The sequence below is a fragment of the Leptodactylus fuscus genome, chromosome 1, assembly GCF_031893055.1.
Source record: "Leptodactylus fuscus isolate aLepFus1 chromosome 1, aLepFus1.hap2, whole genome shotgun sequence".
Lineage (NCBI taxonomy): Eukaryota > Metazoa > Chordata > Amphibia > Anura > Leptodactylidae > Leptodactylus > Leptodactylus fuscus.
In genome coordinates, this window is record NC_134265.1 from 35,581,227 (window position 1) to 35,597,946 (window position 16,720).

General features: G+C 44.4%; 4 non-coding genes across 4 annotated transcripts; all 4 read left to right on the plus strand.

Annotated features, from left to right (window-relative positions):
- Positions 1–2,154: 2,154 nt before the first annotated feature.
- LOC142190717 (U1 spliceosomal RNA) lies at positions 2,155–2,318 on the plus strand. Its single transcript, XR_012714398.1, has one exon. It is a non-coding gene; the product is annotated as a U1 spliceosomal RNA (small nuclear RNA).
- A 3,866-nt stretch (positions 2,319–6,184) lies between these two features.
- On the plus strand, positions 6,185–6,348 carry LOC142190726 (U1 spliceosomal RNA). Its single transcript, XR_012714406.1, has one exon. It is a non-coding gene; the product is annotated as a U1 spliceosomal RNA (small nuclear RNA).
- Positions 6,349–10,214: 3,866 nt separating this feature from the next.
- LOC142190719 (U1 spliceosomal RNA) lies at positions 10,215–10,378 on the plus strand. The gene has a single exon (XR_012714399.1). It is a non-coding gene; the product is annotated as a U1 spliceosomal RNA (small nuclear RNA).
- A 3,866-nt stretch (positions 10,379–14,244) lies between these two features.
- LOC142190685 (U1 spliceosomal RNA) lies at positions 14,245–14,408 on the plus strand. The gene has a single exon (XR_012714368.1). It is a non-coding gene; the product is annotated as a U1 spliceosomal RNA (small nuclear RNA).
- The last annotated feature ends 2,312 nt before the right edge of the window (positions 14,409–16,720 follow it).

Genomic DNA, 16,720 nt, shown 5'->3' on the forward strand with positions numbered 1-16,720 from the left:
CTGATTGGGTGTTATAAGATTATTTACATTGAGATACCCCAGGATAGCATCTCTTAGAAAGCCCTCAAATATCTTTCCCACCACAGAAGTTAAACTTACTGGCCTATAGTTTCCAGGTTCCCTTTTACACCCCTTTTTGAAAATTGGCACCACATTTGCTATTCGCCAATCCTGTGGAACAGACCCAGTCATTACTGAATCCTTAAATATTAGATACAAGGGTCTATCTATGACCATGCTTAATTCCCTCAGAACTCGGGGGTGTATACCATCTGGACCGGGCGATTTCTCTATTTTAGTGTTTTGCAGGCGGCGCTGCACTTCTTCCTGGGTTAAGCAGGTGACATTTAATTGAGAGTTAACATTACCCCTAATCATGTTGCCGGCCAATGGATATTCTTGTGTAAACACTGTAGAGAAGAAGGCATTTAATACTTGTGCTCTTTCCTCATCCTCCTCCACCATTACACCCAGATTATTTTTGAGAGTGCCGACATTGTCAGTTTTTATTCTCTTATTATTTATGTAATTGAAGAATAATTTTGGATTACTTTTACTTTCCTTGGCAATTTTTCTCTCAGCCTCAATCTTCGCCTCCTTTATTTGTTTTTTGCACAATTTATTTTTCTCTGTTATAGTTTTTTAATGCTGTGTCGCTACTCTCTTGTTTTAGTACTTTAAATGCTTCCTTTTTATCCCTCATTGCATTCTGTACTGTTTTAGTTAGCCATATTGGTTTTCTATGATTTCTAGCCCGCTTATTCCCATAGGGTATGTGTTTTCTAGTGCTCTTATTTAGTATATTTTTGAAGATGTCCCATTTAGTTTGTGTTCCCGTCACGTTGAGGACATTGTCCCAGTTTATGCTGCTAGGCTCCTCTCTCAGCTGGTTAAAATTTGCCTTCCTGAAGTTTAGTGTTTTTGTACCCCCTCTAATGAACGTCTTCTTAATGTGTACAAGAAAACTTATTCTGTTATGGTCACTATTACCCAGATGTCCCCCAACCTCCACTTTTGATAGTGTGTCAGGTTCATTTGTTAAAATTAGGTCTAAAAGGGCCTGGCCTCTTGTTGGGTCCTGCACTAGTTGCGATAGGTAATTGTCTTTTATTACTGACAAGAACCTGCTCCCTTTGTTGGATCTGCAGGTTTCTGCCTCCCAGTTGATATCTGGGTAGTTGAAATCCCCCATAATAATGACTTTATTCTGCTTTGCGGCCTCATCTATTTGTTTTATTAGTACATTTTCAGCTTCTTCCATTATATTTGGAGATTTATAACAAACCCCTATCAGTATTTTATTATTTTTTGTTCCTCCCGTAATCTCCACCCATAAGGACTCCACATAATCATTTTCCTCCCAGATGTCCTCACGCAGGACTGGCTTAAGGCCGTTTTTTACGTATAAGCAAACCCCTCCCCCTTTCTTATTTGTACGCTCCTTTCTAAACATACTGTACCCTTGTTTATTTACAGCCCAGTCATAGCTAGAGTCCAGCCATGTCTCACTTACCCCCCACCATGTCATAATTGTCTTCCAACATCATCACTTCTAGTTCCTCCATCTTGTTAGTAAGACTTCGGGCATTCGTATGCATACATTTCATAGATTTATCTTCCCTACTCTTCCACTGCCTACTGACTGCTCTAACCCGACCCCCTGCTCCACCCCCAGTTTCAGTATCTAGCCCTCTTTCCATTTCTACACTATCTTGCCCTCTACATGTTACCCTCTCCCCCCAGTACCTAGTTTAAACACTCCTCCAACCGTCTAGCCATCTTCTCTTCTAATTCTAATGAGCCATCCCGGCTTAAGTAAACCAAAGGCACGCAGCTGCCTCGTGCCTGACTCTGCTGCCCAGCCGGAGCTCGGTTTCTGGAAGCCGCCACCCATTCGCCCCCTCCCCTTTCGTTTTATGCTAATGCCCTTGCTGCACTGCATCTTGGAAATGCCTAGCCGGGAACATTTGAATGCAGGCAGCGGGGTGTCGGGGCGAGGAATGGAGCGCAGCCTGTGCTACGGCCGCCTACCGAGGAAAACGCATGCGGTGTGGCATTGCACCATGCGGACCTCTGTTGGCCAAGGGCCAATGCCTCCCCAATGCGGCAGGGCTGCGGGGGAGGGGCGCTGGCCTAGCAGTCGGTGAATAACTCATACTTACCTAGCAGGGGAGATACCATGATCATGAAGGTGGTTCTCCCAGGGTGAGGCTCATCCATTGCACTCCGGGTGTGCTGACCCCTGCGATTTCCCCAAATGCGGGAAACTCGACTGCATAATTTGTGGTAGTGGGGGACTGCGTTCGCGCTTTCCCCTGATTTTCTCTGGTTGAAAGACAGTGCTCGTTCCTTGCTTCCTCTCGCTTGCTAGTTTGTTGCTCGATGCTGCGTACCTGTGCAGTACACTCAGATGGTTAGACTATCGCAACCGGGTTGCTGGCAGAGAGGCACGCTGCTGCTGCCGCCGCTGCCACAGTGTAAGCAAAGCATTCCAGGTGGCCTTTGTCTCCCTCTAGTGGATGAGCGACAGTCCACTCATTCAGTCACACCGTTGGAACGTTAGAGTTTCAACTGTTATGGTGATGCAGCAAGTTCTCCGCTTCAGGCCTGAACCCGCCGCTTTCCATACCTGCCATTCATAGTTACATAGTAGATGAAGTTGGATAAAGACATGAGTCCATCAAGTCCAACCTATAGCCATACAATCCCCTACAGTGTTGATCCAGGGGAAGGCAAAAACCCCCATGAGGCTCATGCCAATTGCCCTATTTCAGAGGAAAAAATTCCTTCCCGACTCCAAATCTGGCAGTCAGTATAAAACCCTGGATCAACGTGTCCTTAAAATCTAGAGACCATAACCCATTATATTTTTCTCTTCAAGAAAGGCATCCAGGCCCACTTTGAACTTGTTCAGTGAATCCGCCATCACCACTTCCTGGGGCAGAGACTTCCAGAGCCTCGCTGTTCTTACTGTGAAGAATCCCCTTCTATGTTTCTGGTGAAACCTTCTCTCCTCCATACGTAGTGGATGTCCTCTTGTCACTGTCACTGGCCTAGGAGTAAAAAGATCCTTAGAAAGTTCTTTGTATTGTCCCTTCATGTATTTGTACATTGTTATTAGATCTCCCCGTAGACGTCTTTTCTCTAAGCTGAATAACCCCAAGTTTGTTAATCTATCGTTGTACTCCAGTCCACCCATTCCCCTAATCATTTTGGTTGCCCGTCTTTGCACTTTTTCAAGTTCACGTATGTCTTTCTTGTATATCGGGGCCCAAAATTGTGCACAATATTCTAAGTGTGGCCGTACCAGTGATTTGTATAGAGGCATAACTATGTCCTTGTCATGAGAATCTAGACCTCTTTTGATGCATCCCATAATTTTATTTGCCTTGGCAGCAGCTGCCTGACACTGGTCATTAAAGGTAAGCTTGCTGTCCACCAAAATCCCTAAGTCTTTTTCATTGACAGTCTTACCCAGTAATTTACTATTTAGTACATAGTCATACATTTTATTACGTCGCCCAAAGTGCATTACTTTACATTTGTCAACATTAAACTTCATTTGCCAAGTCTCCGCCCATGCTTCCAGTTTCCTTAGATCCCCTTGCAATATTCTACTATCCTCCTCATTATTGATTACCCTACAAAGTTTAGTATCATCTGCAAATATAGACACCCTGCTTTGTAAACCCTCTACCAGGTCATTAATAAAGATGTTAAACAAGAGAGGACCTAATACTGACCCCTGCGGCACCCCACTGGTGACTGTGGCCCCGTCTGAATATTTACCATTAACAAGTACCCTCTGTTTCCTATCAGTGAGCCAGTTGCTAACCCAAATGCATATGTTTCCCCCCAGTCCCAACAATCTCATTTTGCATCCCAACCGTTTATCTGGAACAGTATCAAAAGCCTTTGAAAAGTCCAGGTACACCACGTCTACTGCATTAGCCATGTCCAGTCTTGAACTGACCTCCTCATAGAAGCTGATCAGATTAGTCTGACAGGACCGATTCCTCATAAACCCATGCTGATTGGGTGTTATAAGATTATTTACATTGAGATACCCCAGGATAGCATCTCTTAGAAAGCCCTCAAATATCTTTCCCACCACAGAAGTTAAACTTACTGGCCTATAGTTTCCAGGTTCCCTTTTACACCCCTTTTTGAAAATTGGCACCACATTTGCTATTCGCCAATCCTGTGGAACAGACCCAGTCATTACTGAATCCTTAAATATTAGATACAAGGGTCTATCTATGACCATGCTTAATTCCCTCAGAACTCGGGGGTGTATACCATCTGGACCGGGCGATTTCTCTATTTTAGTGTTTTGCAGGCGGCGCTGCACTTCTTCCTGGGTTAAGCAGGTGACATTTAATTGAGAGTTAACATTACCCCTAATCATGTTGCCGGCCAATGGATATTCTTGTGTAAACACTGTAGAGAAGAAGGCATTTAATACTTGTGCTCTTTCCTCATCCTCCTCCACCATTACACCCAGATTATTTTTGAGAGTGCCGACATTGTCAGTTTTTATTCTCTTATTATTTATGTAATTGAAGAATAATTTTGGATTACTTTTACTTTCCTTGGCAATTTTTCTCTCAGCCTCAATCTTCGCCTCCTTTATTTGTTTTTTGCACAATTTATTTTTCTCTGTTATAGTTTTTTAATGCTGTGTCGCTACTCTCTTGTTTTAGTACTTTAAATGCTTCCTTTTTATCCCTCATTGCATTCTGTACTGTTTTAGTTAGCCATATTGGTTTTCTATGATTTCTAGCCCGCTTATTCCCATAGGGTATGTTTTTTCTAGTGCTCTTATTTAGTATATTTTTGAAGATGTCCCATTTAGTTTGTGTTCCCGTCACGTTGAGGACATTGTCCCAGTTTATGCTGCTAGGCTCCTCTCTCAGCTGGTTAAAATTTGCCTTCCTGAAGTTTAGTGTTTTTGTACCCCCTCTAATGAACGTCTTCTTAATGTGTACAAGAAAACTTATTCTGTTATGGTCACTATTACCCAGATGTCCCCCAACCTCCACTTTTGATAGTGTGTCAGGTTCATTTGTTAAAATTAGGTCTAAAAGGGCCTGGCCTCTTGTTGGGTCCTGCACTAGTTGCGATAGGTAATTGTCTTTTATTACTGACAAGAACCTGCTCCCTTTGTTGGATCTGCAGGTTTCTGCCTCCCAGTTGATATCTGGGTAGTTGAAATCCCCCATAATAATGACTTTATTCTGCTTTGCGGCCTCATCTATTTGTTTTATTAGTACATTTTCAGCTTCTTCCATTATATTTGGAGATTTATAACAAACCCCTATCAGTATTTTATTATTTTTTGTTCCTCCCGTAATCTCCACCCATAAGGACTCCACATAATCATTTTCCTCCCAGATGTCCTCACGCAGGACTGGCTTAAGGCCGTTTTTTACGTATAAGCAAACCCCTCCCCCTTTCTTATTTGTACGCTCCTTTCTAAACATACTGTACCCTTGTTTATTTACAGCCCAGTCATAGCTAGAGTCCAGCCATGTCTCACTTACCCCCCACCATGTCATAATTGTCTTCCAACATCATCACTTCTAGTTCCTCCATCTTGTTAGTAAGACTTCGGGCATTCGTATGCATACATTTCATAGATTTATCTTCCCTACTCTTCCACTGCCTACTGACTGCTCTAACCCGACCCCCTGCTCCACCCCCAGTTTCAGTATCTAGCCCTCTTTCCATTTCTACACTATCTTGCCCTCTACATGTTACCCTCTCCCCCCAGTACCTAGTTTAAACACTCCTCCAACCGTCTAGCCATCTTCTCTTCTAATTCTAATGAGCCATCCCGGCTTAAGTAAACCAAAGGCACGCAGCTGCCTCGTGCCTGACTCTGCTGCCCAGCCGGAGCTCGGTTTCTGGAAGCCGCCACCCATTCGCCCCCTCCCCTTTCGTTTTATGCTAATGCCCTTGCTGCACTGCATCTTGGAAATGCCTAGCCGGGAACATTTGAATGCAGGCAGCGGGGTGTCGGGGCGAGGAATGGAGCGCAGCCTGTGCTACGGCCGCCTACCGAGGAAAACGCATGCGGTGTGGCATTGCACCATGCGGACCTCTGTTGGCCAAGGGCCAATGCCTCCCCAATGCGGCAGGGCTGCGGGGGAGGGGCGCTGGCCTAGCAGTCGGTGAATAACTCATACTTACCTGGCAGGGGAGATACCATGATCATGAAGGTGGTTCTCCCAGGGTGAGGCTCATCCATTGCACTCCGGGTGTGCTAACCCCTGCGATTTCCCCAAATGCGGGAAACTCGACTGCATAATTTGTGGTAGTGGGGGACTGTGTTCGCGCTTTCCTCTGATTTTCTCTGGTGGAAAGACAGTGCTCGTTCCTTGCTTCCTCTCGCTTGCTAGTTTGTTGCTCGATGCTGCGTACCTGTGCAGTACACTCAGATGGTTAGACTATCGCAACCGGGTTGCTGGCAGAGAGGCACGCTGCTGCTGCCGCCGCTGCCACAGTGTAAGCAAAGCATTCCAGGTGGCCTTTGTCTCCCTCTAGTGGATGAGCGACAGTCCACTCATTCAGTCACACCGTTGGAACGTTAGAGTTTCAACTGTTATGGTGATGCAGCAAGTTCTCCGCTTCAGGCCTGAACCCGCCGCTTTCCATACCTGCCATTCATAGTTACATAGTAGATGAAGTTGGATAAAGACATGAGTCCATCAAGTCCAACCTATAGCCCTACAATCCCCTACAGTGTTGATCCAGGGGAAGGCAAAAACCCCCATGAGGCTCATGCCAATTGCCCTATTTCAGAGGAAAAAATTCCTTCCCGACTCCAAATCTGGCAGTCAGTATAAAACCCTGGATCAACGTGTCCTTAAAATCTAGAGACCATAACCCATTATATTTTTCTCTTCAAGAAAGGCATCCAGGCCCACTTTGAACTTGTTCAGTGAATCCGCCATCACCACTTCCTGGGGCAGAGACTTCCAGAGCCTCGCTGTTCTTACTGTGAAGAATCCCCTTCTATGTTTCTGGTGAAACCTTCTCTCCTCCATACGTAGTGGATGTCCTCTTGTCACTGTCACTGGCCTAGGAGTAAAAAGATCCTTAGAAAGTTCTTTGTATTGTCCCTTCATGTATTTGTACATTGTTATTAGATCTCCCCGTAGACGTCTTTTCTCTAAGCTGAATAACCCCAAGTTTGTTAATCTATCGTTGTACTCCAGTCCACCCATTCCCCTAATCATTTTGGTTGCCCGTCTTTGCACTTTTTCAAGTTCACGTATGTCTTTCTTGTATATCGGGGCCCAAAATTGTGCACAATATTCTAAGTGTGGCCGTACCAGTGATTTGTATAGAGGCATAACTATGTCCTTGTCATGAGAATCTAGACCTCTTTTGATGCATCCCATAATTTTATTTGCCTTGGCAGCAGCTGCCTGACACTGGTCATTAAAGGTAAGCTTGCTGTCCACCAAAATCCCTAAGTCTTTTTCATTGACAGTCTTACCCAGTAATTTACTATTTAGTACATAGTCATACATTTTATTACGTCGCCCAAAGTGCATTACTTTACATTTGTCAACATTAAACTTCATTTGCCAAGTCTCCGCCCATGCTTCCAGTTTCCTTAGATCCCCTTGCAATATTCTACTATCCTCCTCATTATTGATTACCCTACAAAGTTTAGTATCATCTGCAAATATAGACACCCTGCTTTGTAAACCCTCTACCAGGTCATTAATAAAGATGTTAAACAAGAGAGGACCTAATACTGACCCCTGCGGCACCCCACTGGTGACTGTGGCCCCGTCTGAATATTTACCATTAACAAGTACCCTCTGTTTCCTATCAGTGAGCCAGTTGCTAACCCAAATGCATATGTTTCCCCCCAGTCCCAACAATCTCATTTTGCATCCCAACCGTTTATCTGGAACAGTATCAAAAGCCTTTGAAAAGTCCAGGTACACCACGTCTACTGCATTAGCCATGTCCAGTCTTGAACTGACCTCCTCATAGAAGCTGATCAGATTAGTCTGACAGGACCGATTCCTCATAAACCCATGCTGATTGGGTGTTATAAGATTATTTACATTGAGATACCCCAGGATAGCATCTCTTAGAAAGCCCTCAAATATCTTTCCCACCACAGAAGTTAAACTTACTGGCCTATAGTTTCCAGGTTCCCTTTTACACCCCTTTTTGAAAATTGGCACCACATTTGCTATTCGCCAATCCTGTGGAACAGACCCAGTCATTACTGAATCCTTAAATATTAGATACAAGGGTCTATCTATGACCATGCTTAATTCCCTCAGAACTCGGGGGTGTATACCATCTGGACCGGGCGATTTCTCTATTTTAGTGTTTTGCAGGCGGCGCTGCACTTCATCCTGGGTTAAGCAGGTGACATTTAATTGAGAGTTAACATTACCCCTAATCATGTTGCCGGCCAATGGATATTCTTGTGTAAACACTGTAGAGAAGAAGGCATTTAATACTTGTGCTCTTTCCTCATCCTCCTCCACCATTACACCCAGATTATTTTTGAGAGTGCCGACATTGTCAGTTTTTATTCTCTTATTATTTATGTAATTGAAGAATAATTTTGGATTACTTTTACTTTCCTTGGCAATTTTTCTCTCAGCCTCAATCTTCGCCTCCTTTATTTGTTTTTTGCACAATTTATTTTTCTCTGTTATAGTTTTTTAATGCTGTGTCGCTACTCTCTTGTTTTAGTACTTTAAATGCTTCCTTTTTATCCCTCATTGCATTCTGTACTGTTTTAGTTAGCCATATTGGTTTTCTATGATTTCTAGCCCGCTTATTCCCATAGGGTATGTTTTTTCTAGTGCTCTTATTTAGTATATTTTTGAAGATGTCCCATTTAGTTTGTGTTCCCGTCACGTTGAGGACATTGTCCCAGTTTATGCTGCTAGGCTCCTCTCTCAGCTGGTTAAAATTTGCCTTCCTGAAGTTTAGTGTTTTTGTACCCCCTCTAATGAACGTCTTCTTAATGTGTACAAGAAAACTTATTCTGTTATGGTCACTATTACCCAGATGTCCCCCAACCTCCACTTTTGATAGTGTGTCAGGTTCATTTGTTAAAATTAGGTCTAAAAGGGCCTGGCCTCTTGTTGGGTCCTGCACTAGTTGCGATAGGTAATTGTCTTTTATTACTGACAAGAACCTGCTCCCTTTGTTGGATCTGCAGGTTTCTGCCTCCCAGTTGATATCTGGGTAGTTGAAATCCCCCATAATAATGACTTTATTCTGCTTTGCGGCCTCATCTATTTGTTTTATTAGTACATTTTCAGCTTCTTCCATTATATTTGGAGATTTATAACAAACCCCTATCAGTATTTTATTATTTTTTGTTCCTCCCGTAATCTCCACCCATAAGGACTCCACATAATCATTTTCCTCCCAGATGTCCTCACGCAGGACTGGCTTAAGGCCGTTTTTTACGTATAAGCAAACCCCTCCCCCTTTCTTATTTGTACGCTCCTTTCTAAACATACTGTACCCTTGTTTATTTACAGCCCAGTCATAGCTAGAGTCCAGCCATGTCTCACTTACCCCCCACCATGTCATAATTGTCTTCCAACATCATCACTTCTAGTTCCTCCATCTTGTTAGTAAGACTTCGGGCATTCGTATGCATACATTTCATAGATTTATCTTCCCTACTCTTCCACTGCCTACTGACTGCTCTAACCCGACCCCCTGCTCCACCCCCAGTTTCAGTATCTAGCCCTCTTTCCATTTCTACACTATCTTGCCCTCTACATGTTACCCTCTCCCCCCAGTACCTAGTTTAAACACTCCTCCAACCGTCTAGCCATCTTCTCTTCTAATTCTAATGAGCCATCCCGGCTTAAGTAAACCAAAGGCACGCAGCTGCCTCGTGCCTGACTCTGCTGCCCAGCCGGAGCTCGGTTTCTGGAAGCCGCCACCCATTCGCCCCCTCCCCTTTCGTTTTATGCTAATGCCCTTGCTGCACTGCATCTTGGAAATGCCTAGCCGGGAACATTTGAATGCAGGCAGCGGGGTGTCGGGGCGAGGAATGGAGCGCAGCCTGTGCTACGGCCGCCTACCGAGGAAAACGCATGCGGTGTGGCATTGCACCATGCGGACCTCTGTTGGCCAAGGGCCAATGCCTCCCCAATGCGGCAGGGCTGCGGGGGAGGGGCGCTGGCCTAGCAGTCGGTGAATAACTCATACTTACCTGGCAGGGGAGATACCATGATCATGAAGGTGGTTCTCCCAGGGTGAGGCTCATCCATTGCACTCCGGGTGTGCTGACCCCTGCGATTTCCCCAAATGCGGGAAAATTGACTGCATAATTTGTGGTAGTGGGGGACTGCGTTCGCGCTTTCCCCTGATTTTCTCTGGTGGAAAGACAGTGCTCGTTCCTTGCTTCCTCTCGCTTGCTAGTTTGTTGCTCGATGCTGCGTACCTGTGCAGTACACTCAGATGGTTAGACTATCGCAACCGGGTTGCTGGCAGAGAGGCACGCTGCTGCTGCCGCCGCTGCCACAGTGTAAGCAAAGCATTCCAGGTGGCCTTTGTCTCCCTCTAGTGGATGAGCGACAGTCCACTCATTCAGTCACACCGTTGGAACGTTAGAGTTTCAACTGTTATGGTGATGCAGCAAGTTCTCCGCTTCAGGCCTGAACCCGCCGCTTTCCATACCTGCCATTCATAGTTACATAGTAGATGAAGTTGGATAAAGACATGAGTCCATCAAGTCCAACCTATAGCCCTACAATCCCCTACAGTGTTGATCCAGGGGAAGGCAAAAACCCCCATGAGGCTCATGCCAATTGCCCTATTTCAGAGGAAAAAATTCCTTCCCGACTCCAAATCTGGCAGTCAGTATAAAACCCTGGATCAACGTGTCCTTAAAATCTAGAGACCATAACCCATTATATTTTTCTCTTCAAGAAAGGCATCCAGGCCCACTTTGAACTTGTTCAGTGAATCCGCCATCACCACTTCCTGGGGCAGAGACTTCCAGAGCCTCGCTGTTCTTACTGTGAAGAATCCCCTTCTATGTTTCTGGTGAAACCTTCTCTCCTCCATACGTAGTGGATGTCCTCTTGTCACTGTCACTGGCCTAGGAGTAAAAAGATCCTTAGAAAGTTCTTTGTATTGTCCCTTCATGTATTTGTACATTGTTATTAGATCTCCCCGTAGACGTCTTTTCTCTAAGCTGAATAACCCCAAGTTTGTTAATCTATCGTTGTACTCCAGTCCACCCATTCCCCTAATCATTTTGGTTGCCCGTCTTTGCACTTTTTCAAGTTCACGTATGTCTTTCTTGTATATCGGGGCCCAAAATTGTGCACAATATTCTAAGTGTGGCCGTACCAGTGATTTGTATAGAGGCATAACTATGTCCTTGTCATGAGAATCTAGACCTCTTTTGATGCATCCCATAATTTTATTTGCCTTGGCAGCAGCTGCCTGACACTGGTCATTAAAGGTAAGCTTGCTGTCCACCAAAATCCCTAAGTCTTTTTCATTGACAGTCTTACCCAGTAATTTACTATTTAGTACATAGTCATACATTTTATTACGTCGCCCAAAGTGCATTACTTTACATTTGTCAACATTAAACTTCATTTGCCAAGTCTCCGCCCATGCTTCCAGTTTCCTTAGATCCCCTTGCAATATTCTACTATCCTCCTCATTATTGATTACCCTACAAAGTTTAGTATCATCTGCAAATATAGACACCCTGCTTTGTAAACCCTCTACCAGGTCATTAATAAAGATGTTAAACAAGAGAGGACCTAATACTGACCCCTGCGGCACCCCACTGGTGACTGTGGCCCCGTCTGAATATTTACCATTAACAAGTACCCTCTGTTTCCTATCAGTGAGCCAGTTGCTAACCCAAATGCATATGTTTCCCCCCAGTCCCAACAATCTCATTTTGCATCCCAACCGTTTATCTGGAACAGTATCAAAAGCCTTTGAAAAGTCCAGGTACACCACGTCTACTGCATTAGCCATGTCCAGTCTTGAACTGACCTCCTCATAGAAGCTGATCAGATTAGTCTGACAGGACCGATTCCTCATAAACCCATGCTGATTGGGTGTTATAAGATTATTTACATTGAGATACCCCAGGATAGCATCTCTTAGAAAGCCCTCAAATATCTTTCCCACCACAGAAGTTAAACTTACTGGCCTATAGTTTCCAGGTTCCCTTTTACACCCCTTTTTGAAAATTGGCACCACATTTGCTATTCGCCAATCCTGTGGAACAGACCCAGTCATTACTGAATCCTTAAATATTAGATACAAGGGTCTATCTATGACCATGCTTAATTCCCTCAGAACTCGGGGGTGTATACCATCTGGACCGGGCGATTTCTCTATTTTAGTGTTTTGCAGGCGGCGCTGCACTTCTTCCTGGGTTAAGCAGGTGACATTTAATTGAGAGTTAACATTACCCCTAATCATGTTGCCGGCCAATGGATATTCTTGTGTAAACACTGTAGAGAAGAAGGCATTTAATACTTGTGCTCTTTCCTCATCCTCCTCCACCATTACACCCAGATTATTTTTGAGAGTGCCGACATTGTCAGTTTTTATTCTCTTATTATTTATGTAATTGAAGAATAATTTTGGATTACTTTTACTTTCCTTGGCAATTTTTCTCTCAGCCTCAATCTTCGCCTCCTTTATTTGTTTTTTGCACAATTTATTTTTCTCTGTTATAGTTTTTTAATGCTGTGTCGCTACTCTCTTGTTTTAGTACTTTAAATGCTTCCTTTTTATCCCTCATTGCATTCTGTACTGTTTTAGTTAGCCATATTGGTTTTCTATGATTTCTAGCCCGCTTATTCCCATAGGGTATGTGTTTTCTAGTGCTCTTATTTAGTATATTTTTGAAGATGTCCCATTTAGTTTGTGTTCCCGTCACGTTGAGGACATTGTCCCAGTTTATGCTGCTAGGCTCCTCTCTCAGCTGGTTAAAATTTGCCTTCCTGAAGTTTAGTGTTTTTGTACCCCCTCTAATGAACGTCTTCTTAATGTGTACAAGAAAACTTATTCTGTTATGGTCACTATTACCCAGATGTCCCCCAACCTCCACTTTTGATAGTGTGTCAGGTTCATTTGTTAAAATTAGGTCTAAAAGGGCCTGGCCTCTTGTTGGGTCCTGCACTAGTTGCGATAGGTAATTGTCTTTTATTACTGACAAGAACCTGCTCCCTTTGTTGGATCTGCAGGTTTCTGCCTCCCAGTTGATATCTGGGTAGTTGAAATCCCCCATAATAATGACTTTATTCTGCTTTGCGGCCTCATCTATTTGTTTTATTAGTACATTTTCAGCTTCTTCCATTATATTTGGAGATTTATAACAAACCCCTATCAGTATTTTATTATTTTTTGTTCCTCCCGTAATCTCCACCCATAAGGACTCCACATAATCATTTTCCTCCCAGATGTCCTCACGCAGGACTGGCTTAAGGCCGTTTTTTACGTATAAGCAAACCCCTCCCCCTTTCTTATTTGTACGCTCCTTTCTAAACATACTGTACCCTTGTTTATTTACAGCCCAGTCATAGCTAGAGTCCAGCCATGTCTCACTTACCCCCCACCATGTCATAATTGTCTTCCAACATCATCACTTCTAGTTCCTCCATCTTGTTAGTAAGACTTCGGGCATTCGTATGCATACATTTCATAGATTTATCTTCCCTACTCTTCCACTGCCTACTGACTGCTCTAACCCGACCCCCTGCTCCACCCCCAGTTTCAGTATCTAGCCCTCTTTCCATTTCTACACTATCTTGCCCTCTACATGTTACCCTCTCCCCCCAGTACCTAGTTTAAACACTCCTCCAACCGTCTAGCCATCTTCTCTTCTAATTCTAATGAGCCATCCCGGCTTAAGTAAACCAAAGGCACGCAGCTGCCTCGTGCCTGACTCTGCTGCCCAGCCGGAGCTCGGTTTCTGGAAGCCGCCACCCATTCGCCCCCTCCCCTTTCGTTTTATGCTAATGCCCTTGCTGCACTGCATCTTGGAAATGCCTAGCCGGGAACATTTGAATGCAGGCAGCGGGGTGTCGGGGCGAGGAATGGAGCGCAGCCTGTGCTACGGCCGCCTACCGAGGAAAACGCATGCGGTGTGGCATTGCACCATGCGGACCTCTGTTGGCCAAGGGCCAATGCCTCCCCAATGCGGCAGGGCTGCGGGGGAGGGGCGCTGGCCTAGCAGTCGGTGAATAACTCATACTTACCTGGCAGGGGAGATACCATGATCATGAAGGTGGTTCTCCCAGGGTGAGGCTCATCCATTGCACTCCGGGTGTGCTGACCCCTGCGATTTCCCCAAATGCGGGAAACTCGACTGCATAATTTGTGGTAGTGGGGGACTGCGTTCGCGCTTTCCCCTGATTTTCTCTGGTGGAAAGACAGTGCTCGTTCCTTGCTTCCTCTCGCTTGCTAGTTTGTTGCTCGATGCTGCGTACCTGTGCAGTACACTCAGATGGTTAGACTATCGCAACCGGGTTGCTGGCAGAGAGGCACGCTGCTGCTGCTGCTGCCGCCGCTGCCACAGTGTAAGCAAAGCATTCCAGGTGGCCTTTGTCTCCCTCTAGTGGATGAGCGACAGTCCACTCATTCAGTCACACCGTTGGAACGTTAGAGTTTCAACTGTTATGGTGATGCAGCAAGTTCTCCGCTTCAGGCCTGAACCCGCCGCTTTCCATACCTGCCATTCATAGTTACATAGTAGATGAAGTTGGATAAAGACATGAGTCCATCAAGTCCAACCTATAGCCCTACAATCCCCTACAGTGTTGATCCAGGGGAAGGCAAAAACCCCCATGAGGCTCATGCCAATTGCCCTATTTCAGAGGAAAAAATTCCTTCCCGACTCCAAATCTGGCAGTCAGTATAAAACCCTGGATCAACGTGTCCTTAAAATCTAGAGACCATAACCCATTATATTTTTCTCTTCAAGAAAGGCATCCAGGCCCACTTTGAACTTGTTCAGTGAATCCGCCATCACCACTTCCTGGGGCAGAGACTTCCAGAGCCTCGCTGTTCTTACTGTGAAGAATCCCCTTCTATGTTTCTGGTGAAACCTTCTCTCCTCCATACGTAGTGGATGTCCTCTTGTCACTGTCACTGGCCTAGGAGTAAAAAGATCCTTAGAAAGTTCTTTGTATTGTCCCTTCATGTATTTGTACATTGTTATTAGATCTCCCCGTAGACGTCTTTTCTCTAAGCTGAATAACCCCAAGTTTGTTAATCTATCGTTGTACTCCAGTCCACCCATTCCCCTAATCATTTTGGTTGCCCGTCTTTGCACTTTTTCAAGTTCACGTATGTCTTTCTTGTATATCGGGGCCCAAAATTGTGCACAATATTCTAAGTGTGGCCGTACCAGTGATTTGTATAGAGGCATAACTATGTCCTTGTCATGAGAATCTAGACCTCTTTTGATGCATCCCATAATTTTATTTGCCTTGGCAGCAGCTGCCTGACACTGGTCATTAAAGGTAAGCTTGCTGTCCACCAAAATCCCTAAGTCTTTTTCATTGACAGTCTTACCCAGTAATTTACTATTTAGTACATAGTCATACATTTTATTACGTCGCCCAAAGTGCATTACTTTACATTTGTCAACATTAAACTTCATTTGCCAAGTCTCCGCCCATGCTTCCAGTTTCCTTAGATCCCCTTGCAATATTCTACTATCCTCCTCATTATTGATTACCCTACAAAGTTTAGTATCATCTGCAAATATAGACACCCTGCTTTGTAAACCCTCTACCAGGTCATTAATAAAGATGTTAAACAAGAGAGGACCTAATACTGACCCCTGCGGCACCCCACTGGTGACTGTGGCCCCGTCTGAATATTTACCATTAACAAGTACCCTCTGTTTCCTATCAGTGAGCCAGTTGCTAACCCAAATGCATATGTTTCCCCCCAGTCCCAACAATCTCATTTTGCATCCCAACCGTTTATCTGGAACAGTATCAAAAGCCTTTGAAAAGTCCAGGTACACCACGTCTACTGCATTAGCCATGTCCAGTCTTGAACTGACCTCCTCATAGAAGCTGATCAGATTAGTCTGACAGGACCGATTCCTCATAAACCCATGCTGATTGGGTGTTATAAGATTATTTACATTGAGATACCCCAGGATAGCATCTCTTAGAAAGCCCTCAAATATCTTTCCCACCACAGAAGTTAAACTTACTGGCCTATAGTTTCCAGGTTCCCTTTTACACCCCTTTTTGAAAATTGGCACCACATTTGCTATTCGCCAATCCTGTGGAACAGACCCAGTCATTACTGAATCCTTAAATATTAGATACAAGGGTCTATCTATGACCATGCTTAATTCCCTCAGAACTCGGGGGTGTATACCATCTGGACCGGGCGATTTCTCTATTTTAGTGTTTTGCAGGCGGCGCTGCACTTCTTCCTGGGTTAAGCAGGTGACATTTAATTGAGAGTTAACATTACCCCTAATCATGTTGCTGGCCAATGGATATTCTTGTGTAAACACTGTAGAGAAGAAGGCATTTAATACTTGTGCTCTTTCCTCATCCTCCTCCACCATTACACCCAGATTATTTTTGAGAGTGCCGACATTGTCAGTTTTTATTCTCTTATTATTTATGTAATTGAAGAATAATTTTGGATTACTTTTACTTTCCTTGGCAATTTTTCTCTCAGCCTCAATCTTCGC